This window comes from Molossus molossus, unplaced genomic scaffold, assembly GCF_014108415.1.
Source record: "Molossus molossus isolate mMolMol1 unplaced genomic scaffold, mMolMol1.p scaffold_m16_p_14, whole genome shotgun sequence".
NCBI classification, from domain to species: Eukaryota; Metazoa; Chordata; class Mammalia; order Chiroptera; family Molossidae; genus Molossus; species Molossus molossus.
Window position 1 is genome coordinate 87,041,930 of NW_023425349.1, and position 18,729 is coordinate 87,060,658.

An 18,729-nucleotide genomic window follows, 5' to 3' on the forward strand; every position below is an offset into this window, starting at 1 on the left:
CTAGCATCATCAGATAATTTCATTAATATTGAACCTGAGTATTTGAGAGTGAAGGAAATCTTTATTAAGTAGCCAGTAGTATAATTTTGATTTGTATTTGATAATCAGCAAGTCAAACTGAATCATGAGACTGAAGTTCATGTTATTTGTATAGAAGTTTGGCAAAAATGAAATTTCTACAAGCACAGATGGCAAGTGAATAAAGCCTTTTAAAAATAAAGCGTTCTGAGCTACTTTGTTTATAAGAGTATGTGAATTAATGTAAAAGACAGGCAGCTCAGACTACTGGAAGAACATTTTAGCTTAGAAGCTGAAACTCTTAATGGGTTTTAAGTATTTGGAAAGTATGTCTGCTTCTGGACTGAGTGAGTTTAGCATTTTTTTAAGAATTTAGAATCTAGTTTGTTTAAAATACCAACTTTAGCCCTGGCTGTTTTGGCTCAGCGGTTGGAGTGTTGGCCTGTGGACCAGAGAGTCCCAGGTTCGGTTCCCGCTAAGGGCACATACCAGAAAAAATAAAAATAAATAAAATACCAATTTTGGTGCTGGCTTGGGCAACAGGTGTACTAAAATTGGTACTATACAGAGATTAGCATGGCCTTTGTGCAAGTATGACATGCAAATTCGTGAAGCATTCCATATACAATAAATACTGTACTTTTGATAAATACAAAGGTGAAATATATATATGTTATTTTATTAATATGTAGCCTTCAGAATGTGTGTTTTTGGGACCATGATACTTAACCTTCTTTTGGTCAGTACTTCTTTGCAAATGTGATAAAAATTGGATTCTTGCAGAAAACCTGTACTGTATATACAGTTTTGGAGAGGCCCACTGTGGATGTAGGCCAACAACTCTAAGGTGTTGACTATATAAGCATGTTAAACATGATACATCACACACTGTTCAGTTACTAAAATATAGTTGGATTTTAAAATGTGAATGTTCTTGCCAATGTGGCTAAGTTGGTTGGAACATCGTCTGTACACCAAAAGGTGGTACATCAGAAGGTCATTGGTTCAATTCACAGTCAGGACACATACCCATGTTGCAGGTTCAAGGTGCATGTGATAGGCAACCTATTGATGTCTGTGTCTGTCTGTCTGTCTCTCTCTCCCCCTCCCTCCCTCTCCCTCCCTTCCCCTCTCCCTCTCCCTTTCCTCTCTTTCTAAATCAGTTAAAAATTAAAAAAAAAAAAATGTGAATGTTAGTTATGGAACCTTACTTGATAATAAATAACATACAAGTTTATTCATAATTAATATGTAGATTTTGTTCACAACAAATTTGTTTTTTATTGATTTCTCTTCCCCTTTTTAAATTAATTTTTTTCAATTACAGTTATCATTCAGTATTATATTAGTTTCAGGTGTATAGCATAGTGGTTTGAAATTTATATAATTGATTCTCCCGATAAGTCTGGTACTCATCTGGCACCATACGCAGTTATTATAATATTAACTATATTTCCTATGCTGTACTTGACATCCCCACGACTATTTTATAATTCACAGCACATTTTAAATTGACATACTATGTTTTAAATTGAAGATAAGTATTTTTGATGGTTTCAAGTATATCTGAGAAAGTAAAATTACTGTCTTAGTTCCTCAAATTGATTTATTAAGAAAAATAAAAACCATTATTAAGGTACTTTGCATGTGTTCCCAGTTCTCAAAACAACCCATGAGGGGTGGCTGTTACAGTTTCTCAATTGGAGATGAGAGAACTAAGGAAGTAACTTGCAGAAGAAAGCAGCCACTAAGTAGTTGCTTGACCCCAAACCCTTGGCTTCTTTCCTGTACTGCTCTTGGGCTGAAATCTTTCTTATAAATTTCGTCCAAGTTGAATTATGATATTTAATCAATCTAATTTATTTTATCTTGTTTAAAAAATATTTTTTTTTTATTTTAGAGAAAGAGGAAGTGAGAGGAGCGAGAGAGAGACAGAAACATTGGTGAGAGAGAACATCGATTGGCTGCCTCCTGCATGCCTCCCACTGGGATCCGGCCCACAACCTGGGCTTGTGTCCTGACTAGGAATCGAACTGGCGACCTCTTAGTGCATGGGTCGACACTCAACCACTGAGCCACACCGACTGGACTATTTATTTATTTATTTATTTATTTTATTTTTAAAGAGAAACATCAATTTATTGCTCCATTTTTTTTTTTCTTTATTGATTTTAGGGAGAGTGAGAGAGATAGAAACAAAAATTAGGACATTGATTGGCTGCCTCCTGCATCCCCCCCCCCCCGGGATTTGGCCTACAACCTGGGCATGTGCCCTGAATGGGAATTGATCTGGTGACTTCTTAGTGCATGGGTCGAAGCTCAGCCAGTGAGCCACAACAGCCGGGCTGCTCTACTAATCTTGTATGTGCCCTTGACCAGGGATTGAACCTGCAACCTTTGCATATGTTGCAGTGCCTCAACCATTTGAGGCTACCTGGCCAGGGACAATCATACTTTAAAAAAAATTTTTTTTATATCCTCACCTGAGGACATTCTTCCATCTTCTGTTCAGATAGAGTGGGAAGGAGAGAGAGAGAGAGAGAAACATTGACGTGAAAGGGACACAACGAGTGGCTGCCTCCCGCAGGACCCAGCCAGGGCCAAGGACAAACTGCAACCGAAGCACGTGCCCCCAGCGGGAACCGAACCCAGGTCTCTTTGGACCGCAGGCTGATGCTCCAACCGCTGAGCCAAACTGGACAGGGCCAATCTTTTTAATGGGCAAGGGCAAGCTACAGTTTGAGGTAGTATGTGAACAAGGATAGAAAATGGCTATAAAAGTATGTTACTTTTTAAAAAATTATTTGAAAGGTAAAATTCAGATAGGTTTGGCTAATAGCATTTTGTCTAAGAATGTTTGCAGCTACCAAGATACTGAGCATCCATTATGTACTTGGTACTTTTTGTATTTTATTTCTATTTTCTCTTAATAGTCCTCCAAGATTTGTCTGATTTTTATAAGTTTAAATAAAATAACAAAGTCCCAGAGATTACATGATGTGTCTAAAGATACGGTAAATAAGCCAGTCTTTGAGCAGCTCTCTGATTCTGCAGTACTAAAGAGGGGAAAACCTCAAGAACAGAAAACACACTAGCAAATTATCCCACTCCTTTCTCTTACCCAGTAGCCAGGCATTATATGGTTGTGATCAGTGTACACCTTATTTCTTAATGAACATTTCCATGGGTCCTGATAATCCATAAATTCTGGTATATGGGTTGTGTTCTGTGTTTCTGAAAGCTTGCTTAACTAACAGTGCCTCCTCTCGGCTATTTAGATAATAGTTTCCAAAATTTGCTCTAATCAAATATTTTCTGAAAAACTACAGGCTGAGAACCATCATTAGATCACAAAATCAATTTAAGGATTAGTGATTTATGAACAATATTAATACTGTATTTTATGAATTTATAGACATGTGCTATTTAGAAATATAAAATTGTTTTCTTGCTGTGGTTTGTGGAGAGGTAGAAACCACTGCTCTAATGAATAATGATACTACATAGTTGATATTTTTCTCCTCCTTCACCTATCAACATCCAACTTTTGGGTTATATTTGTATATAATTCCCCCAAATTAATTGTCTTAATAGCCCTTGTTATGTAAATTGCCAGAATGCTTACTACCAACATGGTGCCTATTTATATTGCTTGGTCAAGAAAAATAGTGCAAAGTAAGCATGCCACACTTGCAAGATTGAAAAATAACTACATCTTAGATTCTACATTTATTTGATTTTAGATATCTGTGTTTGATGAGGATTCAGACCTGTTTTAAAAGAGAAAATTGGTCAGAGTTGAAGGTTAGTGTAGGGTACCAGCTGGTTTTACTGTTGGCTGAGAAACTGTGTTGGTTCAGAACACAACCCATATGCTGGAATTAGAAAGGCTTGACTTTTTAGGGACAGTTTTCTGCATGTTCTTACCTTGAATCATCTGGCCTTATAGAATAGAAATTGGCTTAAGTATAGTAAGTTTGGAGATCAGTGCTATCTCCTGTAATTTGGGCAAGTTATTAAACTTCTTAGCACAGTTTCTACCTAGGTAAAATAGAGATGATGACTATTAAATAAGGTGGCAAACATGAAGGACTTGATGTGGGCCCTTTTGTATGTTGGATGTCTGTTAAGTCTTGCCCCTTATTCTTGCCCCTTATTTAGTTCAATGTATTGGATGTTAACACCTAGGAAAGCTGACGGGCTAGAAAGGCTAAATTACACAAGGTTTCAAAGACAGTGAAACTTGGTTTTTGTTGACTCCAAATGGGTATTGTTGCTATGAACATTCATGTACAGGTTTTTGTGTTTAATTCTCTTGCGAGTATGCCTATGAATGGAATTGCTTGGTCATGTGGTACTACTTAACTTTTTTCTTTTTATCCTCACCCGAGGACATTTTTCCATTTTTTATTCAGGTAGAGTGGGAGGGGGAGAGAGGAACAGAGAGAGAGAGAGAGAGAGAGAGAAACATCGACGTGAAAGGGACACATCGAATGGCTGCCACCCGCATGACCGACCAGGGCCGGGGACACACTGCAACCGAGGTACATGCCCTTAGCGGGAACCGAACCCCGGTCTCTCTGGACCGCAGGCCAACGCTCTAACTGCTGAGCCAAACCGGCCAGGGCCTACTTAACTTTTTGATGAGCTGCTAAACTTTTCCAAAACACCTGTACCATTTCACATTTCTGCCAGCAGGATATGAGGGATCTGTTTTCACCACATCCTCGCCAATTCTTAACCTGTCTTTTTGATCTAATTTTTAAATTATAGCCATCCTATTGGGTCTGAAAATGGTATCCCATTGTGGTTTGGTTTTGGTTTCTCCAGTGACTAATAAAGGATGTTGAGCAGCGTCTTACTAACTGGCCATTTGTACTGTGAGCCTTATCTTTGAAGAAATGTCTATTCAGATCCTTTGCCCTTCTTTTAAAATAGGTTATTTGTTCTGTTACTTTTATATATGGTGTGAGGTAGGCTTCCAAATTCATTCTTTTGCTTGTGGATATCCAGTTGTCCCAGCACTATTTGTTGAAAAAGCTTCTTTCCCCATTGAATTGTCTTGGCATCCTTGTTGAAAATCAGTTGACCCCAATGTATTGGGTTTATTTCTGGACTCTTAATTCTGTTGCATTGAGCTGTATGTCATATGAGTGTTTTGATTACAAGTTTTGGTTACTAAGACACTAGTAACTTTCTTTGATATTAAATTTAGTGCATACTGTATAAAGTAAGGAATCTTAGTAGTTAATTCTTAAATGCGAAGTCTTTAAATTGAAGACTAGTATTTATTATGGTTTAGATTTGGATATTATGATTTTTATTACTAAACCAAACTGATCATATTCATATTGCATTAGTTCAGAGGATTATTGTGCCAAGGCATTAAATATCTTGGTCCCTGCCTTTGATCCTCAAAGCACCTTTGGTGGCATGGATAACATGAGTTAGGCTAATTTAAAAATTAGGATCTCTTTGTGTATATATTTTTACATCCCTTTGTACATTATGTATTTAATCATGGAGTATGCATTGGGCTTTTGGGTCTTGAAGTCATTAGATTTTGTTAGAGAGGTTCTTGTTTTTCTTTACAATGGATACACACACAGGTTTCTTTAGGTAAGGGATTTTATGAATTTTTATTTCTAGCAACTGTAAGAAAACCAAAAGTTGATGATAATAAATAAGTGATGTAAGAAGGTGATTTCTGGGTCTTGTAGTTATATAGTATTAGGAATGGATTTAGATAACCAAGCATTTAAAATAATATTAAGCAAGCCCTGGCCAGGGAGGTCAGTTGGCTAGAGCATTGTCCTGATAAGCCAAGGTTGCAGGTTCAGTCCCTGGTCAGGGCACATACAAGAAGCAACCAATAAATGCGTAAATAAGTGGAACAACACATCAATGTTTCTCTCTTTCTTTAAAAAAAAAAAAAGGTAATAATATTAACCAAATAGGAAATGAAAGTAATACATAGCTACAATTTGCTGATTTGTGGAAGGTTTTTCATTTAAACTTATATTCAAATTAAGTGACAGAAGTGGTCTAATACTTTTTTTTCTCTTCTAATCACACAGGAGAACCAGAATTACCGAGTAGAACGCCTTCCTGTGGTGCTCCATTGTGGTCCCTTTTCAACATTCACCCTGGACGTTCTCTTCACTGTGGGATGAGGTAGTAGGTTGTATAGTTTTAGGGTCACACCCACCACTGGGAGATAACTATACAATCTACTGTCTTTCCTAACGTGAGAAAAATCTGCATTCTGGCTGCGTCATGGCAAGTTGAAAGCTGATTGTACAATATTTAAGATTAACTTGTGTTAAAATGCTGTAGGGTACCATTTCTTTATGGTGTACAAGTTGTTTATTTTAGAGACTACATACTTTAGCAAGTAGACTGGATGGGGAGGAGATACTTTTTGCTTCTCATTTCTGTATGTCAGAATAAATATATTTAATTTTGATTGATGCTGATCATTTTATGTTGCTTTTTTTTTTTTTTCTCTAATTGTGCTTTCCATTCCAGAAGAAGAGATTGCTCTATCAGAGTGAGGTAGTAGATTGTATAGTTGTGGGGTAGTTATTTTACCCTGTTCCGGAGATAACTATACAATCTATTGCCTTCCCTGAGGAGTAGACTTGCTGCGTTTTGTTTTTATGTAGATGATATTAAAATTCAGAAGAATTAAATTTGACATTGTTTTGTATTTAGTTTTTTGGTATCAGTAGCTAATTTTCTCTTCAGGTATAGTGTTCCAACAGTAGACAGCGGTTTAACATTTTTTACTTGTGGTACATTTCAGAGATTTGAAATGAAACAAAAATCTCAGAGTGTAGAAAGTTTCAGGCAATCTTAATAGGAGAGCAGACCCCTTTGGAATTGTGAATAGGCTTGTCACCCTATATTCTGCTTCACATGTCTGGGGGAGGTCCTAGGTAATGGAGTTAAATACAGAATCAAAAAGCACTGTTTGAGCTAAAATGGAGTCAGGTTGTTTATGATTCATTCTCCCTAGTTTGGGTTTTTGGGTGACCTTGGGCAATGTTATTAACCATTCCTTCATTGGTGTGATGATTTTGATGGCTTATCTCTCCAGCTTGGAAAAGAGTTGGGTTCTGGATTCCACTTTTGCTCCCTGGTAAGTCACAAAGACCTGATCCCCTGAAGCTGTCACATGGGAATTCCATAGTTTGTTGTTTTAAAGAAAATGTGAGGGTAATACTAGAAGGGCTACTTGATTTTTAACATCCATGAAGGCTCATGTCTTAGCTTTTGTTCAATGGCCAAACCGCATGTTTGTTACCTTGGGCCTTTATAACAAGCTCCCTCTTTTAAGTGCTTGCTGTTTTTATATTGTCTATAAAGAAGAAAAAGGCAAAATGTGGAGGTAAGCGAGAATTCATCTCTTCCCAAATATTTACATTTATCCTGAATCTTAGTATCTAAGACAGTGATTTTCAACTGGTGTGCTGCAAGAATTTTTATAACGTGTAGTATCTGACTATTTAGTCAGAGACACTGACTTTTCCTTTAGGTTGTCAAATAAAAATTGACAACAGCCAGCACAATAGCTGTTCAGTGAGAATGAAGCAAAATTAAACTTATTTTTGTCAGATCAGCCAAAAATGTATTTTTTGGTGTGCCATAAAATTTTAGTAGTTTATTTATGCCATGAGATGAAAAAGGTTGGCAGTCGCTGGCAGCAGGAACTTCGCATGAGCGAAAACACCAAATTCTCTCTTCAATGGGTCCAACCCAGGTGATTTATCTGGGCCAAAGTTATGCTTTTTATTTCATCCCTGGCATAGAATGGACACCTGCATGGTCCAGAAGTGGTCTTTGTTATAAACTGAACATACAAAAGGGGAGGGGGTGTGTGCTTTTACATTCATTGCCTTTTGGTGTGCCAAAGAAAAGTGGGCAAGTTTGAGAAATTCTGTTTGACTTAATCTTAACACCTGCTTGTGTGGCAAGTATGGTCATGGGGTTTTGTGTTTTTCTGACACTGGTGCTTCCACTGTGGTGGATATCATCACTCTGCAGTTGGAAATGTATCCTTATCTAATAACAAAGGTCTGAAGAAAAATGAATTTCTATCTTTTATTAATTACACAAGGACTAGTTTCATACTCTTACTAGCCAAGCCCAGTAAGTGAATCAAATTATGGAGAACTACATTTTGTGAAAACTTGAAAGTACCTTTATGGAAACTGAGAGTCTCTAAAAACTTGTCTTGATAGCAAACAAAAAGTTGATCAGAATTTGCTTCTGTTCACTATAATTGAAAGATTAAAATTTCAAACTATCCGGGCTCAGGAGGGACTGGCTGTAACCTAGGAAGCACATGGAATCTAAAGGGGACTGGCAGTAAGTTGATTGTTCTGGTTGGCTGCAAGCAGAATGTATACATGGTGTCACTTAATTTTCTAGCTTATCAAGAGAGGTGGTAGATTTCACAAAATTCAGTTATTTAAATTTTGGTAACACATTAAATGTTTTTAAAAGTCTGTGGCTCCAACAATATAAGGTGGACTGGCGATTAGGCTTCTGGTTTGCATCCTCTGATGTAATGACTTTTTGTTTCTTTGTAACAAGAGGTCTGATTTCAAGTAAATATATCTTTTTTTTGTCACCAAGATCATATGACCAGTATCTTTTTTTTTTTAAAGAAAAGCATCAGTGAAAGAATTCTAATGAGTTTGATTTTGGGAAAATAAATAAATAAAAGGCTAATTTAACAGGCTAATTTGAAGTGCCTCTGCCAAGTAGAAGACTGGCAAGAAAAAAAATGGGTTCCTAGGAAGAGGTAGTAGGTTGCATAGTTTTAGGGCAGGGATTTTGCCCACAAGGAGGTAACTATACGACCTGCTGCCTTTCTTAGGGCCTTATTATTCCACGGTAACCTGTTTTCTTGCTACCTTGTTTTGGTGTAAGTAGAGTTCTTTCTGCAGGTTTTTTTTTTTTTTACAAATGAAAGCATTGTAGGAATACAAAGGAAGCAAAGCCTGCCTTCGTGATTTAGGAACAGCAGCATGGTATCAACATCAGTTAGTAAAAGTCAACTATTGAGAATTTAAGATTTTTGAAGTATACCTAGTTACTTATGTGTCTCACTTTGGGGCTGCAAGAAAGTTTTGGAAAGCATTGTTTTTTTTGTTGTTGTTTTGGGACAAGTTCTCATCTATCTGATCTAGGGTGTGCCAGATATTTCTCCTGTAGTCCCTATTACACCTAAAAGAAGACATTTAATAAAACTTGAAATATTTGCTGTTCCCTACACTGTTTGTAAATATTTTATTTTGCTAAGTTCATTGGTTTGTCTTCTGATCTTAAAATGTTGGTGCAGTTCTTAGGGTGGTGCTGTATATTGTGGAAATCTTAATCATTGCATTGAGTGCGCATTATGGTATGTAACCCTATGACTGAATCTGTTAAATGTGTAAGGGCTGGACAATGCAGTTACTGTAATTTGTTAAATGCCTTTTCAATAAAAATACTACTATAAAACTTATGTTTTTTTAAATCATTATTTCATCTCCATCCTTGCAGAATTAGATGCATTTTTTATTTGTAAGTCTTTAGACCTATATTATGATCTGTTAAAGCACTTGATTTCACTTTTTTATTCACATTGATTTGCTTATTGTACTATCACTTTCACATGTATATTATGAAGCTAATTCAAGCCATATCCAACTCTTCCCAGATATTCACAAATAAAAAACTTTTAAGTTGCATTTCTGTGCAACTGCAAATTTGGAGCCTCTGCAATTACTGTAATCAACTTAAACTTACTAGTCATAAACAGAGTGTTTCCTTTTTTTTGTTTTAATCCTCACTTGAGGACACTTTTTGCATTTCTCTTCAGATAGAGCGGGAAGGAGAAAGGGAGGAAGGGAGAGAGAGACACATCGACATGAGAGAGTCACATCGACTGACTGCCACCCGCAGGACCCCAACAGGGACCTGGGACGAACTGCAACTGAGGTACACGCCCTTAGCGGGAACCGAACCTGGGACTCTCTAGTCCACGGGCCAACGCTTTAACCACTGAGCCAAACCGGCCAGGGCAAACAGTGTTTCTTTGATGATTTGCAATGAAACACTGATACAGAAACATTTTATTTTTTTAATCTATCTATATTGTTGAAAGTATTACAGATGTCCCTCCTTTATTCCCCCATGACACCCTCCTCCTTGGTACCGCCCCCCCCTTCACCTCACTGTTGTCTGTGTTCATTGGTTATCCATATATGTATATCGCTTCTTTGGTTTAGCTCGTTTCCCCTACCCCTTCCCTCTGAGGTTTGTCAGTCTGGTGATTCGTAATGAAATAGTGATATAGAAACATTTTAAAAGCAAACTGTATAGTTGATCTATTTCTCATAGGTGATGTAGACTAAGTTTCTTGGCAGTTCTTGCTTTTCACGGCACCTTGTTAACAGAAATGTATGCAATTGTGTCCTTCCTTTGCCTTGCAGAAACGATGCAAAGTGAGAACAAGGTTCCAGTGTGAATGTACTGGGCAAAGGGAAAACTGCCTGCATATATGCGCACCCTTCTCAAAATATACCCAGCTCTCTTCCGTGCTTTGTCTTTTTCCTATTAGTCTAGGACCTGTTGGTCACAGGTTCTCATGGGGAACTAAGTCCTTTAAAGGTCTAGGTGGAATCATCCAGCCCATTGCCAGCTGCTTAGGAAGCCAAATACTAAATCCTGAGGTGTGGGGTTTCAACCAAGTCTAAATGTAGAGGAGTGACCCAGCAGAGATAGGGCACTAATCAAAATGAGAAAAGAGATGGTTGAGAAAAACTGAAAAGATACACAATGTTTGAGGTCTAGCAACTTACTAGGTTGTAAACAAATGATTTTGAAAACCATTCCCAAATCTCAAACCCTAGAATATGGCTAGGAGGACAGTATGGTGAATGGCAGAGCAGAGGATATCTGGATAATGGGAAAATATATTCTAGTTATTGGGAAAACTCATTGAAAAATAATATCCAGTTGATACACAGTTATTTTGTGATTGAGGGAATAGTGACCTAGTCCCTAAGAGAATCATCCAATCCTTTGAATATGGCTTCTTTCGCTTAGCATATTTTAAGTCCGTTCATGTTGTAACATATGAATAGTTTGTTCCCTTTTATTGTGGAATAGTATTCTGTTGTGTGTGTGTGTATGTATATGAATCAAATTTTGTTTATCCTTTTATTGGCTGATGGGCATCTGGATTGTTTCTAGATTTGGCTTTCATGATTGATACTGCTGTAAACATTTGCATATAAATCTTTCTGTAGACATCTGTTTTCATATCTCTAGGAGAAATACCTGGAGTGGAATTTCTGGGTTGTTTGGTAAGTTGATGTTGAACCTTCTAAGACAGCGAATTTCAACTGGTGTGCTGCAGCAGGCACACTACTGTGCTGCAAGAGTTTTTAAAACAATACTTGACTATATAGTTCAAAAGAAACAACATGGTAAGTCACATAAATGGGTTTTAAAATACGATTCTTTGCCGTGCGCGGTGGTGCGTGCTTGTAGTCCCCGCTACTCTGGAGGCTAGGGCTGGAGGATCACTTGAGGCCAGGAGTTCTGGGCTGTAGTGCACTATACCGATCGAGTGTCCGCACTAAGTTTGGCATCAATATGGTGACCTCCAGGGAGTGGGGGACCACCAGGTTGCCTAAGGAAGGTTGAACTAGCCTAGGTCGGAAATGAAGCAGGTCAAAACTCCCGTGCTGATCAGTAAAAGATTTTTCTCACTAAAAACTATTATCTCTATCAAATTACACAGAAATACTATAAAAATATTTTATCAAAAGGACCACCCACTTATCTTCACTGTGTGCCTGAGAGCACCTGGCTGGTGTGTCACCTACATGGAATGGGAGATGTGAGTCTATCCCACTCTGCAATATGCAAGGGGACATGGCCCTTCTGCTTCCCTAGGGTTTTGCTTCTGCGGGTATAAAATTGCGGGATAACCTAGATGACCTGTAAGAGACCTTTCAAATAAAAGGATCTAAGTCAGCTTGAGATCCCACCTTGAGCAGACAGATACTTAGGGTGGCACAAGAAATGAATGAAAATGGTGGATGCCATGTTTCTTACCTTTTGATGCCATCACTCAGTCTTTCAGCACTATATTTCAGGAAATCTTTGATATTTTCATCTAATATCTGATGTTGTCAAATGTAGACAGGCCATGCTAAGTTTAGGTAGAAAAACAGTGACTACTTTATCAACCTACCAGTCAGGACTTTCTGCCTTTGAATTTTAAGAACCATTGATCTGGTCTGGGGAAGTACATTCATGTTCAACAGAGATCTATGGAGTGCAGCACACCTATAAAGAATGTGTTTCCTGCCCTGGCCTATTTGGCTCAGTGGTTAGAGCGTTGGCCTGCAGACCAGAGACTTCCGGATTTGGTTCCCGCTAAGGGCACGAACCTGGGTTGCATTTATTCCCCAGCCCTGGTTGGGGTCGTGTGGGTGGCAACCACTCGATGTGTCCCTCTCACATCGGTGTTTCTCTCTCTTCCCCCCTCTCTCCCGCTCAATCTGAAGATAAATGCAAAAATGTCCTCGGGTGAGAATTTTAAAAAATTAAAAAAAAAAAAAGATGTGTTTCCTGAAATCCTCCCAGGCAGGCAACTTGCATTAAACAAGTTCTGACAGAGGATGGATGCAAGAGAATTAAGGGCAGAGTAGGATTTTTTTTTTTCTTTACAGATTAGGGGGAAAAATGATCCAAAGAGAGTGCTAGCTTCTCATTTCCTGTTCCCTAAAAATAATACAAATGTCACTATAGCAATCTATCACACTGGCTCCCCCCCCCCCCCCAAAATGTATCACTATTTTCGTAATAAGGCAGCCATGCATTGTAAATTTTAAGTATATGACAGTCATATGATTTCTTCAGTAACCCCAGGACTTACACAGGCTTTTTGGATCTTACAAATATTAAAGCTTTCTCCATAGCCACATGCTCCTTTGATGTTTGGGTTATTGAACACACACTTACTGGATAATCTGTCTTCAACATAGACCATTTTTGTTCCTATGCTTTCTTTTCCATGAACACTGACTCCATCTTGAGCAACTTCATCAGAAACTCCTTTAGTCTTTGTATATTCTAAAGTATAAGAAAGGCTATTACAACCCGTGATTCGGATACCAGTGTTCACACCAAATGTTCAGGCTTATCTTTAAAAAGGTCTTGTATCTTGTTTACTGCTGAAGATGTCAGTGACAACACTCAGGTGGGCTGTGTCTTCTTGCTCACAGCCTGGACAGAGGCCTGTGTTAACCAAGCCAATATTCTCCCCCCCATCTGGGAATTTCCATGCCCCATGCAGGAGCTCAGCTGTCTTAGTCTCTCTCCATGGAAATGGCTGGCACATTGAGGCTCAAAGCTCCAGTGCAGGGTGCCTCAGGCCCCCACAACCCATTTTTTAAAATCTGTTCATCCAATGATAGACATTTGAGTTGTTGCCATGTCTTGGCTATTGTGCATACTGCAGTGAACATAGTATAGCTCTCTTTGAGATACAGATTTTATCTTTGGATACATATCCAGAAGTGGGATTGGCTAGATCATAGGGTAGTTTATAATTTTTAATTTTTTGAGGAAACCCCATACAGTTTTTCATAGTAGTTGAACCATTTTACATTTCCACCAACAGTGCCTGAGGGTTTCCTTTTCTCTACATCCTCACCAGCACTTACCTCTTGTCTTTTTGATGATAGTCATCCTACCAGATGTGAGTTAAGGAATTCCCAAACAAAGAGCTGAAGGAACTCATTTACCACTAGATCAGCCCTGCCCCTGGAAAAAAAGTGTTCAAAGAGGTTCTTCAATTTGAAGTGGAATGACACTAGACCTGATAGCTCATTGTGGTTTTGATTTGCATTTCTGTGATGATTACTGTGTTAAGTACGCAGCATTTAATGTACTTATTGGCCATTTGTATGTCTTTGGAAAAATGCCTACTCAAGTCCTTGTTCATTTTGTAAATCAGATATTGGCATTTTGCTATAAAGCTGTATGAATTCTGTATATATTTTGGATATTAACCCTCACTAGATGGACGGTTTGTAAATATTTTCTTCCATTCTGTAAGTTGCCTTTTCATTTTGTCATTTCTTTTGCTGTACAGAGTTTTGTTTGTTTTAGTTTCATATGGTCCCACATGTTGATTTTTGCTGCTGTTGCTTGTGTTTTGGTGTCATCTCCATCTTGTCTGCCAAGACTGATGTCAAGGATCCTTTTTCTTACATTTTCTTCTAGGTGTTTTAACGATGTCAGGTCTAGTGTCTTTCCACTTCAAATTGAAGAGCCTCTTTGAACACTTTTTTTCTGGGGGGCAGGGCTGAATAGTGGTAAATGAGTTTGTTTGTCTGGGAATTCATTAATATCTCCTTTATTTTTGATGGTCAGTTTTGCCAGACATAAAATTCTCAGTTGACAGTTTTTCTTTTATGTTTTAATCCTCACCCAAGGATATTTTCCTATTTGTCTTCATATAGAGTGGGAGGGAAGGAGAGGGGGGACAGGAAAGAGAGCAAGAAACAACGATGTGGGAGAGACACATCTGGCTGCCTCCCGCACAACCCTGACCAGTGCCAGGGACAAACTGCAACTGAGGTATGTGCCCTTGACCAGAATTCGAACCTGCAACTCATTGGTCTGTGGGCCCACGCTCTAACCACTTAACAAACCGGCCAGGGCAGGTCTACCTTCTTTATAAATAAATCTGTGCAGAGTTGGGAAGTAGGACCATGATAGCTACAGTAGGGAAGACAGCATAGCATTATGGCTAGGTATCACTATAAGCATGATCCTGTTTGCAAGTGCACTGACAAGGCTGCTAGGATCTGCATCAGAGTGGAAACAGCAGAAACCCTGCTTCAGGATCTTTAAAAATATGGGGAATTGATTTATTTCAGGTTCAGCCTATGACCCAAGTCCAAAAGTTCTAGCCTTTTCTGCCACTTTCCAGGCTGTGTTCAGGTTCTGGTCAAATAGTTCAAACCTGATGGGCATTTACAGGGACTAAAATGGAGTCTTCGGACAAAGTCTGAGTAAATCTCATAGATCTTTTGAGAAGAAAATCTGTTTCACCTTGCTTATAATCTGCCAGAACCACAAAATTGATTCCTATCAGTGTCTTGAAGCAATGCAGTTGGAATGTGCCTGTCCCAGCATCTCAGTGCCTGAGCTGCCCTGTTTTGGAGGAAAAAGTGAGCCAATTGTGAGGAGCAAGTGGAACATGGAGGCCAGCATGACCTCATTGGAGGTGGGATGGGGCTGGCCAAATTGAATAGATACTGGGTAATTAGCAGGGTTTCCCAGTACCCCCAGCACCTCTTTCCTGAAGGCTGTGTACTGGCCATTCCCTTTGATGGCCAGCACTGCAGAAGTGAGGCTAGGGGTCAACAAAGGCCCAGCCTAGAATTTTGCTGAGGGCTTTATTCCAATAATGTTAGCAGTATGGGAGAGCAGTTGGTCATCCTCAAAATTCTACTCTAACACTTCATATTAGTCGGCTGGTTACATAGAGATAAGTAAGAAAGGGGCTGTATGCAAGGGGGGCAGGGTAAGGGCTGCAGGGTCAGTGGTCCATAAGTCTCCTTCCAGGATAAGTCAGTTAACAAAGTAGTTAATTTTCTGTGATGTTAAAACAGCTCTACCTGTTCCTGGGACCAGAGAATGGTCAGCATTCCTGAAGCAAACTCCTGGAGTGGGTCATTGTTCAGACACAGCGTAACTAAATCAAAGTGTGTCCTGTCCTTTGTTCGGACTCCAAGTCATCCAGCCCTGTTTCTCCTCTTGCAGCACATCCTCCAGTTTCCCATGGTCTGTAAGATACCTCTTAACTATAGTTAGTAAGGTGAATAATCATTGAACAATCGTGGTCCTGTTCATATTACGTGCCCTTCTCCCTATCATTTTTAGTGTTTGCATAGTATACATTCTCTATTATTTTATTTTCAGCCTGTGTTTCTTTGAGTCTAAATTGTGTCTCTGATAAACAGCATGTAGTTGGCTCTTGTTCATTTCATATCCAGTCTGACAGTCTCTGCCATTTTATTGAAGTGTTTTTTTTTAAATTTACATTTAATGTAATCACTGATTTAGATTCTTTTTTTTTTTTTTTTTTTTTTTATCCTCACCCGAGGACATTTTTCCATTTTTTGTACAGATAGAGTGGGAGGGAGAGAGAGGAAGAGACAGAGAGAGAGAAACATCGATGTGAAAGGGACACATCGAGTGGCCGCCACCACACGACCAACCAGGGCCGGGGACAAACTGCAACCGAAGTACATGCCCTTAGCGGGAACCGAACCCGGGTCTCTCCGGACCGTAGGCCGATGCTCTAACCGCTGAGCCAAACCGGCCAGGGCTAGATTCTTACATATACCATTTTGCTATTTGTTTTTTCGTATGTGTCATGTCTATTTTTGTTCCTCTGTTCCTCTTGCACTGCCTTCTGTTGATGTAAATAGATGTTTTTGTATATGTACCATTTAAATTCCTCTCTTGGTTTTCCTTTACTATATTCTTTTGCATTATTTTCTTAGTGGTTGTTTTGGTAGGTTACAGTATGCATCTTATCATAATCTAGTTTAAATAAATATTAGCTTAATTCTGGGGAAAAGTAGATTTGCTCCAGTATAGATTCACTAACTACCCTCCTTTGTGATTATCTTGGTCATTTATAGATATATGCTCTATCTGTAACATATATGCCACATTTCCAACATCATAGTGGTATAATTAATTGTTTAAGGCACTCATGTCTTTTTAATGAAAAGAAGGAGTAAAAGTATTTCTATTTTACTCACATAGACACCTTTATTGGTACTTGTAATGTCTTTATGTATATTCAAACCACTTTCTGGTGTCATTTCCTTTCAGTCTGAAGGACTTTAATATTTCCTGTAAGGCATGTATCCTAGCTCTGAATTTTTTAATTCTTTGTTTATCTTTATTTTTCCTTTCTTTTGTGAAGGACAGTTTTCCTGACTCTTAGTTGACAGATTTTCTTTCAGCACTTTATAAGTATGTCTTTTCATCGCCTCTGATCTCTGTTGTTTTTGATGAAAAGTCAGCTATTAATTATATTGTTCTGCATGTGATGAATCATTTTCTCTTGCTGGTTTCAAGATTTTGGCTTTGCCTGTGGTTTATAATAGTATATAGCTGTGGATCTCTTTGTGTTTATCTAACTTGAGTACATTGTGCTTATTAGATCTGTAGACTTTTTCATCAAATTTAGAAAGTTTTTGGCCATCTTTCTTCAGATGTTTTTGCTACACATCTCTCTGTCTCTTCTACTACTAGATCTCCTATTACGTATATGTTGGTATACTTGATGTTGTTCCACATGTGGCCCTTGTTCATTTTTTAAAAAGTTTTTTCTCTCTGGTTGTCATATTAGATTTCCATTGAGCAATCTTCAAGTTTATTTCTTCTGCTATTTCAAATATTTCTTAACCCCTACTAGTAAAATTCTCACTTAACTTATTGTACTTTCTGAGAATTTCCACTTGATTTTCTTTTTTTTTTAATCCTTACCCGAGAATACTTTTCCATTTATCTTCAGATAGAGTGGGAGGGAGAGAAGGAGGAAGAGAGAAAGAAACATCGATGTGAGAGAGACACATCTATTGGTTGCCTCCTGCATGACTCAGGGCCTTGGATGAACCACAACCGTGCCGTTGGCCGGAATTGAACCCCTGACTGTTTGGTCCACTGGCTGATGTTCTAACTGCTGAGCCATACTGGCCAGGGCTCCCCTGGATTTTCTAAAAACAATATTTTATTTGTTTATATTCTCTACTTGTTGAGTCATTGTCATCATTTTATTTTTTTAATTATTTAAATGTGGTTTCTTTTATTTCTTTGAAGTGTATATTTTAAATAGTTTTCTATACACTTTGTCTTCTAAATTCCTTGTCTGAGATTACTCGCAGATAGTTTTTATTGTCTCTTTATTTTCAAAGTATGGGTCACATTATTTCTTTATATACATTGTATTTTGTTGTTGTTTAAAAGTTGGTATTTCATCCCGGCCAGTGTGGTTCAGTGGATTGAGCATCGTTTCGAGGACTGAGAGGTCCTGGTTCAATTCCCTGTTAGGCCCATCCCCAGGTGGTGGGGGAAGGCGTGCAGGAGGCAGCCGATTGATGTTTCTCTCTAACATTGATGTTTCTCTCTCTTCATGGCTCTCTCTCTAGAAAATCAATAAAAAAATACATTTTTTAAAAAAGTTGGTATTTCAGACAACATAGAAACTTTGGATTCTGATTTATACTCCTGAGAGTTGTTGTTGCTATTTGTTTTTTAGTTTTTTGTTTAGTGAACTTGTCTGGACTAATTCTGTGGCATTTGTCTCCCCTGCAGAATGAGGAGCTGATGTCTGTACTGACTTTTTTTTGTTTTAATTTTGGCTTGTACAAATTACTTCTGTTTCAGCGAAAGGTTGATAAGAAATTTTGTTCAAATACCTTGAGCCAGTAAGGTTCCTACTCTTTGCTGATGGATGTATGTGTAGTTTGGGGTGTATTCAAAATTCAGCCAGTTTTCAAGTGTCTTTTAGCTTTTATTTCTGTTGGGTCTTCTTGTGTTTCCTCTACATGTGCGGACAATTTTATGGTCATCCAGGAATGTATGGATAGTTTGAGTCCCCTCAATTTCTCC

General features: G+C 38.4%; 3 pseudogenes; 1 reads left to right on the forward strand and 2 right to left on the reverse strand.

The window, feature by feature from the left end:
* The first annotated feature begins 545 nt into the window (after positions 1–545).
* Positions 546–646, forward strand: LOC118630323 (annotated as a pseudogene).
* A 12,282-nt stretch (positions 647–12,928) lies between these two features.
* LOC118629363 lies at positions 12,929–13,356 on the reverse strand (annotated as a pseudogene).
* A 1,623-nt stretch (positions 13,357–14,979) lies between these two features.
* LOC118629364 overlaps positions 14,980–18,729 on the reverse strand; it is a 33,993-nt pseudogene continuing 30,243 nt past the window's right edge.